This window comes from Leptodactylus fuscus, chromosome 5, assembly GCF_031893055.1.
Source record: "Leptodactylus fuscus isolate aLepFus1 chromosome 5, aLepFus1.hap2, whole genome shotgun sequence".
In the NCBI taxonomy this organism is placed as follows: Eukaryota; Metazoa; Chordata; class Amphibia; order Anura; family Leptodactylidae; genus Leptodactylus; species Leptodactylus fuscus.
In genome coordinates, this window is record NC_134269.1 from 172441835 (window position 1) to 172452374 (window position 10540).

At 40.6% G+C, this 10540-nt stretch overlaps 1 long non-coding RNA gene across 1 annotated transcript in view; it reads right to left on the reverse strand.

The window, feature by feature from the left end:
• The window catches only part of LOC142203757 (uncharacterized), a 218165-nt gene extending 210823 nt beyond the window's left edge, over positions 1 to 7342 (reverse strand). Inside the window, exon 1 of the long non-coding RNA XR_012716122.1 lies at positions 7321 to 7342. This is a non-coding gene — a long non-coding RNA (uncharacterized LOC142203757). The remainder of the gene's footprint in view (positions 1 to 7320) is intronic.
• Between the last annotated feature and the right edge of the window lie 3198 nt (positions 7343 to 10540).

The following is a 10540-nucleotide window of genomic DNA, read 5'->3' on the forward strand; positions in this document are numbered from 1 at the left end:
TCTTCCTATTGTGACGAGATAGGAAAGTGGCACAGAAAGCATTAAATTCCAAGAAAGAGCTAAGTGTTGTAATTGCATGTCTTTTGTGACAGCAGGGAAGAGGCAAAAATGATCTGAATTTGACAAAATCTCACTTTAGCTTGAACCCCTTTTAGTTTAATTCATTGTGCAGCCTTCAGAGGTAACCTTGTGCCTGGGAATAGTTTTATCCCCAAGTACACTTTGGAGTTTGCCACTAAATTATATGGCGTAAGAATATAATATGCATCATAGAAGATACTGGCAAGTGATTTAGATTTTATAATATACTGCTAGAATAATCTTCCATTTTTACATATTATCTTTGTATTCAGCTACAGTGTAAAAAAAAGGGGAACAAAAAATACTAAAATGTCGTTTTCTGATTTTTCTTTCAGAAATTGAATTTTTGAAAAAAAAATATTTTTTGTAATGTAATTTTGTATTCTGTATATGATCATCGGAAAGATTAAAGCAATCTCGAATGATAATTTAAGGCCATTGTGAGCAATTCACAACATCATCTGCCACATATATTCTACATGAGCAATCTACAGTTCATCCCGCTAAACCCCTAATGAAATGTGACATATGAAATCTTCTACATAATCCATCTTAACCATTTCACTCATTGTTTAACAAGACAATTACTAGCTCCTGGCATTTTCTAGACACTTTGGGCACAAGCGTGAAAGTATCATTTTGCTGAAAAAATCGGGTAACACTTAAGTTGTGCCAAGTGCGCCAAACCATAGACGTAGGTAAAAAGAAATTGTGCAAGTTCTATGTATTTTGCAGGGTTTTGTGAACGCTCTATCTCCATTTTATTACAGCATGTAAGTGCATAATCTTTTTTTCTAAATTATTAAAGATTACAAAATTAGTTTCGAATACCTCGCTCCATAGGATTGAATGGGAGCAGCTGGCGCGCTGAAGGCGCCGGCCACCGGCGCTTGACCCCTTTCACGATCGGACGTTCCCATTCATTCCTATGGGAGAAGAGGTATTCGAATCTAGGATTCGTATACTATTCACTGAACACTAGTTTATGATTATTGTATACTGTGTTGTGTTCTCTGTGAATTTTGGGGTGGATGGTATAACAATGGCTGACAAAGGTAAACCATCAAATGTAATTCGAAATTGCTTTCTGTTGAGAATTCATACAGTAACTTTAATATATCAAGGATGTAATGTACATATCATAGAATCAGACCATCTATTGGAACAAGAGGATGAAGGATTGCCCAAAAGGCAAATTTTTGGGTGGTGAAACACCACAATCAGGTTTCATTTAGTTCCCTGTGCGAAAAGGTGACAGGCAGAGTGCTGGAGTCCAGATATATCAGCACCAGGTTTCTGACATATGTGAGGTCCAAGGCGGATCTGGAGTAGGCCTCAGACCAGGTGTAGATCCTTGGCTCATTACTGGGCCAGAAAAAGTATGCAGAGCCTGCAGGCCACTGCAGGTCCATGAGGTGAAAGGAGGTGTATGGTTCTGTCCTGTAACCCTGAGTCCGGTGAATCAATATTGCGCTTGGTTTGTTCGTGTGGCTGGAAGTAAGCCACATGTATAGTTAGGTTATCAGTTCTGTTTAGTTAGTTGCTCAGACGAGCAGGATTTTATTTTGTTTTTGCCTGAAGTTAAGGCTGTATTTTGTTTTGCTCATTTTGTGCCTGAAGTCAAGGTTTATTTATTTCCCAGTTGTTTTTCTAAATAAACCAGTTTGCTGAATGTTTGTGTCCCTGTCTTGACTGCTCCTACCGAGCTAACTTCCCCACACCTGCTATGACGCCACTTTCCTCTATGTATACCAATAAAAAGATTCTAGAATCGCATGATTCACTTTAGCCTACTCAAACTTTTATAGGAACATCAAACAAGTTTGCTTGTATACGGTAAGGCAGGTTTTATAAATAGAGTTTTGTCGGAATTTTGCGACTCTGAAATGTGCAGCTGTTCAACAATTATAACAATGTTCTTGTGCAATGAGAAAAGTAGGGCAATTCTTGTATAATGGGTATTGTATCCATATTTAAAGAGTCCTGGACCCAGAAAGTACTTGATCTATATATCTACCTTTATGCAGAATACTTGTTTTGATGTTCTGGGTAATTCCAGACAGGCTGATCCATATTGTAATGAGATCTGTCAAATACCAGTCTTTTCATTGTGTCTGAAATATAAATAGACAGTCACATTACCAGATAGATATTGCTATTACTGGGAAAGAGAAAAGGTGACAGTTACGTCCCTATTTTGGTGAGCAGTGGTCACATTTCATTTTAATGTGATTAGAGACCATTTGGCACCTTAATCAGTGCGATATCTCATATGCCTGGAGCATTTACCTGCAAAGTACAGGCTGGGAGACAACCTTTTCCCAATGCTAATAAAACCTAGCAGAAAATTCGACTTTTGATTTCCAAAAAAGATGCTGCAGCCTGTGTGCAACATTGACCCAAGGGAATGCTAAGCAATTACATGTGAAATGATGAGAATAAATCTGTGAAAACAAAACAAAAAAATACATTTAGGCAACAATCCAAACAGCAGTAGGACAGAAATTTCTCACCTTTGACAGATTTCCTTTTGGCAGTGCCCTTGCGTACATTGCCTGTACATAGAGCTGTACCTTTTAAAAAACAATGAATTTATACTGTTTTATAGCACTGTCTATCGAGATTTCTGTAAAATAAAAAGCTGAATATGTTATTCTTCCAGTGACATAAGTTAAACGCTTATCTAAAATAAAGGAATGCATAGAAGTTTACATTATAAACCGTAACCAGTAGGACCCCATGTCATGTTACGTAGAATCTGTTCATGCATATACTAAATGTATGAGTTGCTCCTCTTGCATGGATATATCTAGGTATGTGTGTCACAAGATGACAAGCTTTTCAAAACAACAGGGTTGCGTGAGATTTTATCACCAGTCATCTATACCATATGTGTCTGCATGTGGCTGCCCAGTAGTATGTAAAGGGTTTTGCTAGCAGTCCCAATATTGTATTGGAATTGGTTTCAAGAGATATCTGTATTAGAGATTAGCGAACACTAAAATGTCCGAGGTCGAAATCCAATTCGAACAGCCGCACACTGTTCGACTGTTCGAACGGATTTCAAACCCCATTATAGTCTATGGGGGGAAAGGCTCGTTTCAGGGGTACGCAAAATTCGATAAAATTATACTTACCAAGTCCACAAGTGATGGTCGGGCTGGATTCTCCTTGAAGTCTTCTCCCGACGCAGCGTCCCCGCGTCTTCTTTCGGCTGGAATTCACTCTGCCTAGGCATCGGGGCCTAGGCAGAGCCGACTGTGCATGCACGGTCATGCGCGGACATGCGCAGTCGGCTCTGCCCGGCCCGACGCCTGAGCAGAGCCAACTGCGCATGTGAGGGCACCTACTCGATCGAACACTACTCGCTCACCTCTAATCTGTATGTATCTTTATAGTATAATCCATCTGTAGGGATATTTGTAATGTAAGTCTTATACTTACTGTTGTGTAATGTTAAGGGTATCTTCTTGGATGAGCCCACTGAACAAAACCATTTTAAGGCCAAGGACCCACGGTCAGGAAATGCCGCAATTCTCCCGCACCGGAAAAACAATGGGAAAAATCATGGAGTTTTATAGTAATGGCAAAGTGGATGGAATCCTTGCAAATCCCATGCCCACTTTGCAGTAGAAACTGCAAGTGCAGACACGCTGTAATTTCCAAAACTGGCACGGTTTTGGAAATTGCACCATGTCAATTATATCTATGGAAACGCAGGCGGCTTCCCCATAGATATAATTGTAACAGAAAGTTTGCAGAGGAAAACAATGTGAACTTTCTATTTAAAGCTCTGCAGAAAGAACTGCGAAGCGTTCCTCCCACAGTTTTTCCCGCAGTGCTTCTCCTGCTGCGTGTCGTCCCGTGGGGCCTTAGCCTAAAAGTCAAGTCATTCTATCATAGCAAATCTGTCAGCTGAGGCTTCAGTGGCATCTATGTCAGAGTCTCCATATGAAACTCCTTTGTAGATAAATCAGCAGAGAATAAAGTCCTGCACGGGAGACTTTTCTCTCTGCCAGTTTCAGTTTCAGTTTCTACAGAGAGCCATACCATTATATATCCACCACAAAAAAGTACATATTTTCTGAAATACAATGGAGAGGAAGCAGTTCATGTATATTTATGTCCATTCAATTAACTGGGAATTATGGAAGCAGCCAAGGATGTTTGCTTGTTCCCTCAGAATAAAATGGACAGAGTCAATCACGTGTATGGCTTACCCTCCATTTCTTCTCCTCCTGGGTGTTGGGTGACCATCTTATTAGATGGGATTGTGGTCTGCAGAATGCAGTTCTCAAGTAGTAATGCATCTTAAAGTAAGGACAAAAAAAGTACCATAATTCTCCTGACATTTTTACTGTTCTAAGATTTAGTCATATTAAAGTGGAATTTAATTTTAACTACTGTTTCAACTTACTTTGTCACGAGCCGTAAATATCTCATTATTAATACCCAGAACTTACGAGAGGAAAATGTCAAGAAATACATCAGCACTGCCACATTTTAAAAGAAATTATGAAATCAAAGTATAACAGCAGTGCGAATACTGTTCAAGTCAATTTTTAAAATATAAACAAAGAAATACAATCAGTCATGAATGATTAAAATGGTAATGTGCGACTACTAAAGCAACTCTGCTAAGTCCCATATGTTCGGCATAACAATCAACATTGCACTCCCAGTCCAATTAAATGCATTTTAATCAATGTTTTGATTAAAAATGCTCATTCAGGATTTTGTATGGATTGACTAGAGACCGGTATTTTTTAGAATTAATTGAATTTTAATAGTTAAAGTGTGTAATTGCTTTCATTCTTTTCCATAAGCCACTTTATTTGACTGTGACACTGATTACAATTTTGCTTACAGATATGCATATTAACAATAACTAATTTTTTTATGAAAGCTTTCTCTTGTGCTTAGATTCCTCTTCGCCCTTACAGCGATGGACTTTTTTATGTTTGCAGACAATTTATAGAGTATACCCTCTGATCCATCTGAGTTGTGGCTTCTGAAACTACTTCCAGGCAGGGAAGGGATAGAGAGGAGGAAGTCCAAGGGCCTTGTATCTTCATTCATTTACATAGAAGTATAAGAGCCAAACATAGCTGCTTGTCTGTTTCCTTAACTTCCGCAAAGCAAAATGAAGAGACTCAAACACATGTATAAAACAGTAAAACAAAAGCACCAAACCGTGCATCGTGCATTATGATTGAGAATGTAAAAGAGTGAGACAAGATGGCTCCTCACCATTTGGGGTTGTGTGAGAGCCACCAACCAAAACTGGATCACTGTTGTCATCGAAACACCGGTGTGTGGAGAATACAACTGTTCGGACCAGAAGACGAAGGACTGCATGAATTCAAAGGAAATGAGTAGCAGAACTCTTTATTCCAGACAAACATCAATATAACACACAATGCGTTTTGGGGGTTTGGACTACCCCTTTATCAAGTGTGCATCAAACTCTACTTGTAAAGTTCACCTTGGGGGAGTTGTAATCAAACACCTTTCTGTTTTTTACCCAGCCGAATGGGTCATGGTTGGTCACCTCATCAGATGGGACATAGGACTCAGGAATCCTGTTCTCAATATGGCTGCTGGTCATCTAGGTAGGACCATCACCTAAGAGATTGAATATTCTGTGAATATATGACAAATGTCTAAGAAGAGAATGCTTGGTCAGAGGATCCATTAAATTTTTCCTTGAAATCTCAATTTTCTCAATTTGCTCTACTTCTTCAGGGTAGATCTACAGAAAAGATACAAATTATAGATCTATGAACATTCAATAAAATATCATGAAACATTTGCTATAGTCTTCTGCGTGTTCACTGTCACATCATAACAAACTATGCTGTGACATCATTCACTTCTACGCTGAGGTCACTCCTTTCACCTCTTCCTTCTTCTCACTTCTCTAAGCTATAACGTCTCCTCAGTCTTTCCCCCCTCCCCCAATACTGCTGAATTTATTCTTTTAAGTGACTGAAGGCTGTAACATCTGGAAGAACAAAGTCACAGATGATTAACCATTGTGAGTTCTTGGTTCTCAAATATGATAGAAAAATAATCTTTATTTAAGACAAGAAAATAAAACTCCTTTCTTCATTTTTGTAAGTCAATTGAGAAGATAGTAGAAGACCTGGAGGAGGTTAGAAGTTACCTAGGGCAATACTCAATGCCAATCTTATTTTGTAGAACATTGCATTTTTCTAAAATATCTAATACATACAACAAGTTGTTGTTTTGTTATAATTTGTATGACAATAAAAGTTATATTAAGTTTCATTTAACATTTTCACATTTCGCATTTGATCATCAAATTTTTGGTTCATTTGTATATGTATTTTTTGTCTTTTTTTTTTTAACCTGTTTCCACTTGCTGGCTTTGATTATTAAAATAAAAGAAATCTTTGTACCCCAGCTGTTCCTGTGTAAATTGGCACAGATTTGTTATCATGGCTTAGGCAGTTTTCCCCCTCCGGAGGGGTATATTAACAGAATGGCATGCTTTTTCGCATGTTTATTATCTTCCCAATTAAGAGTTTAGATGTTACCAGCTGAAAATCTCATCAAAAGGATTCTCTTGGCAAGTCACCTGAGAAACTTTATTGAGTTTTGAAATTTGATGGTAATTGTTCTCTTTCCAAGTGCTTATCCTTCAGGTCTTTGCATGATAAAGACATTATACAGCTTTGAGAACAGTTTACAAGTCAGAATATAGCCTCATCCATTGCACAGAGCATGTCAGGGGTTTGTTTCGGAAGCCGTAGCATTGCAAATGTTTACCATATAGTACGGTGTTACTCCAAATATTAACAGTCTATATATTTCCCAAGCTGTCCTCTTCTGTCAAGTTTTACCCTTTCTTTCAACCATAAATAAGTTACTTATCTTTTTACATCTCAACCATGCATGAGTTACATCTCCCAAGCCCTAATTCAAAGAAACTATAACTTTTATCTTTGTACGATGTGACATTAATAATAATAGTAATAATAATAATAATAATAATAATAATAATAATAATAATAATAATAATAATAATAAGAATAATGTCTTTATGTGCTAGAGGATCCTTTAAGTCTTTTCAGGCTAACATTATATGTCCAGGTACCATCCGCATGTTAAAGGACATGACTGTTGACGGCTCCTAAAGTTTTAGGTTTGTGTAAAGACAGTAACCTCTATTACAAAATTGTCTGACCTCTGTATAAGCAATGCCGCCCCTGCTACCTCTTGTGTCACCCCCTCTACCTCATAGATTGTAAGCTCTTGCGAGCAGGGCCCTCAGTCCCATTGTGTGAGCTGACTATTTCTTTGTAATGTGTCTTTTTGGCTGTACTTGAACCCTACAAATTGTACAGTGCCGTGGAATATGTTGGTGCTATATAAACAAAAATGTATTAATAGTAGTAGTAGTAGTAATAATAATAATAATAATAATAATAATAATAATAATAATAATAATAATAATAATAATAATAATTTTATACATCTAGTTATGCTTAGGGCTGGGTGAAAATAAACTAAACCAAAATTACCATTAATTATTTTACCTATGTTTTTTTTTTTTTTTATGACATTTTACCTAACAAACGGTTATTTTCGCCTACTCCATTTTTACATGCCACACCCCAGGTATACATAGCGGGCATACAAAGATGGTGTGTAATATAATATATAGATCGGCTGTTATACAGATGTGCACAGAGTGGTGCTGGCATATGAGCAGGATGTTCTAAGCCAGTGGTGGCAATTATTTACTGTAATAGTTCTCCCATGCAGGCTGTGTTTCACATATATCTGGTGGTACAAAAAAAAAGAGCTACACTTCTGTTGCTAACTCTTATTTACTATGCTCACATGTATAGCGCCATCATATTCCGCAGCGTTTTACAGACATTGTCAGCCACTGTCTCATGTAGGGCTCACAATCTATGTTGTCTATCAGTGTGTCTTTGTAGTGCGGGTGGAAACCAAAGTACCCAGAGGAAACCCATGCAAACATGGGGTGAACATACCAACTCTTTGCAGATGTTGTCCTTAGCAGGATTTGAACCCAGGCTACATGCTAACCAATGAGCCACCGTGCTGCAACACTTAAGTTTCCATTGCCAGAGGAGCATGCTGTTGTCACATTTTATTATTCCGATTGGAAGGAACATAGCGACTAGAGATGAGCGAACAGTGTTCTATCGAACACATGTTCGATCGGATATCAGGGTGTTCGCCATGTTCGAATCGAATCGAACACCACGTGGTAAAGTGCGCCAAAATTCGATTCCCCTCCCACCTTCCCTGGCGCCTTTTTTGCACCAATAACAGCGCAGGGGAGGTGGGACAGGAACTACGACACTGGGGGCATTGAAAAAAATTGGAAAAAGTCATTGGCTGCCGAAATCAGGTGACCTCCATTTTAGACGAATAGTGGATTTCAAATCCGGGTCATATGAGAATGTGAACTTTGTGACTATGAGACAGGGATAGCTGTACAGGCAGGGATAGCTAGGGATAACCTTTATTTAGGGGGGAATGTTATTAAAAATAACTTTTTGGGGCTCTATCGGGTGTGTAATTGTGATTTTTGTGAGATAAACTTTTTCCCATAGGGATGCATTGGCCAGCGCTGATTGGCCGAATTCCGTACTCTGGCCAATCAGTGCTGGCCAATGCATTCTATTAGCTTGATGAAGCAGAGTGTGCACAAGGGTTCAAGCGCACCCTCGGCTCTGATGTAGCAGAGCCGAGGCTGCACAAGGGTTCAAGCGCACCCTCGGCTCTGATGTAGGAGAGCCGAGGGTGCACTTGAACCCTTGTGCACCCTCAGCTCTGCTACATCAGAGCCGAGGGTGCGCTTGAACCCTTGTGCACACTCTGCTTCATCAAGCTAATAGAATGCATTGGCCAGCGCTGATTGGCCAATGTATTCTATTAGCCTGATGAAGTAGAGCTGAATGTGTGTGCTAAGCACACACATTCAGCTCTACTTCATCGGGCTAATAGAATGCATTGGCCAGCGCTGATTGGCCAGAGTACGGAACTCGACCAATCAGCGCTGGCTCTGCTGGAGGAGGCGGAGTCTAAGATCGCTCCACACCAGTCTCCATTCAGGTCCGACCTTAGACTCCGCCTCCTCCGGCAGAGCCAGCGCTGATTGGCCGAAGGCTGGCCAATGCATTCCTATGCGAATGCAGAGACTTAGCAGTGCTGAGTCAGTTTTGCTCAACTACACATCTGATGCACACTCGGCACTGCTACATCAGATGTAGCAATCTGATGTAGCAGAGCCGAGGGTGCACTAGAACCCCTGTGCAAACTCAGTTCACGCTAATAGAATGCATTGGCCAGCGCTGATTGGCCAATGCATTCTATTAGCCCGATGAAGTAGAGCTGAATGTGTGTGCTAAGCACACACATTCAGCACTGCTTCATCACGCCAATACAATGCATTAGCCAGTGCTGATTGGCCAGAGTACGGAATTCGGCCAATCAGCGCTGGCTCTGCTGGAGGAGGCGGAGTCTAAGATCGCTCCACACCAGTCTCCATTCAGGTCCGACCTTAGACTCCGCCTCCTCCAGCAGAGCCAGCGCTGATTGGCCGAATTCCGTACTCTGGCCAATCAGCACTGGCTAATGCATTGTATTGGCTTGATGAAGCAGTGCTGAATGTGTGTGCTTAGCACACACATTCAGCTCTACTTCATCGGGCTAATAGAATGCATTGGCCAGCGCTGATTGGCCGAATTCCGTACTCTGGCCAATCAGCACTGGCTAATGCATTGTATTGGCTTGATGAAGCAGTGCTGAATGTGTGTGCTTAGCACACACATTCAGCTCTACTTCATCGGGCTAATAGAATGCATTGGCCAATCAGCGCTGGCCAATGCATTCTATTAGCGTGAACTGAGTTTGCACAGGGGTTCTAGTGCACCCTCGGCTCTGCTACATCAGATTGCTACATCTGATGTAGCAGTGCCGAGTGTGCATCAGATGTGTAGTTGAGCAAAACTGACTCAGCACTGCTAAGTCTGCATTCGCATAGGAATGCATTGGCCAGCCTTCGGCCAATCAGCGCTGGCTCTGCCGGAGGAGGCGGAGTCTAAGGTCGGACCTGAATGGAGACTGGTGTGGAGCGATCTTAGACTCCGCCTCCTCCAGCAGAGCCAGCGCTGATTGGCCGAATTCCGTACTCTGGCCAATCAGCACTGGCTAATGCATTGTATTGGCTTGATGAAGCAGTGCTGAATGTGTGTGCTTAGCACACACATTCAGCTCTACTTCATCGGGCTAATAGAATGCATTGGCCAATCAGCGCTGGCCAATGCATTCTATTAGCGTGAACTGAGTTTGCACAGGGGTTCTAGTGCACCCTCGGCTCTGCTACATCAGATTGCTACATCTGATGTAGCAGTGCCGAGTGTGCATCAGATGTGTAGTTGAGCAAAACTGACTC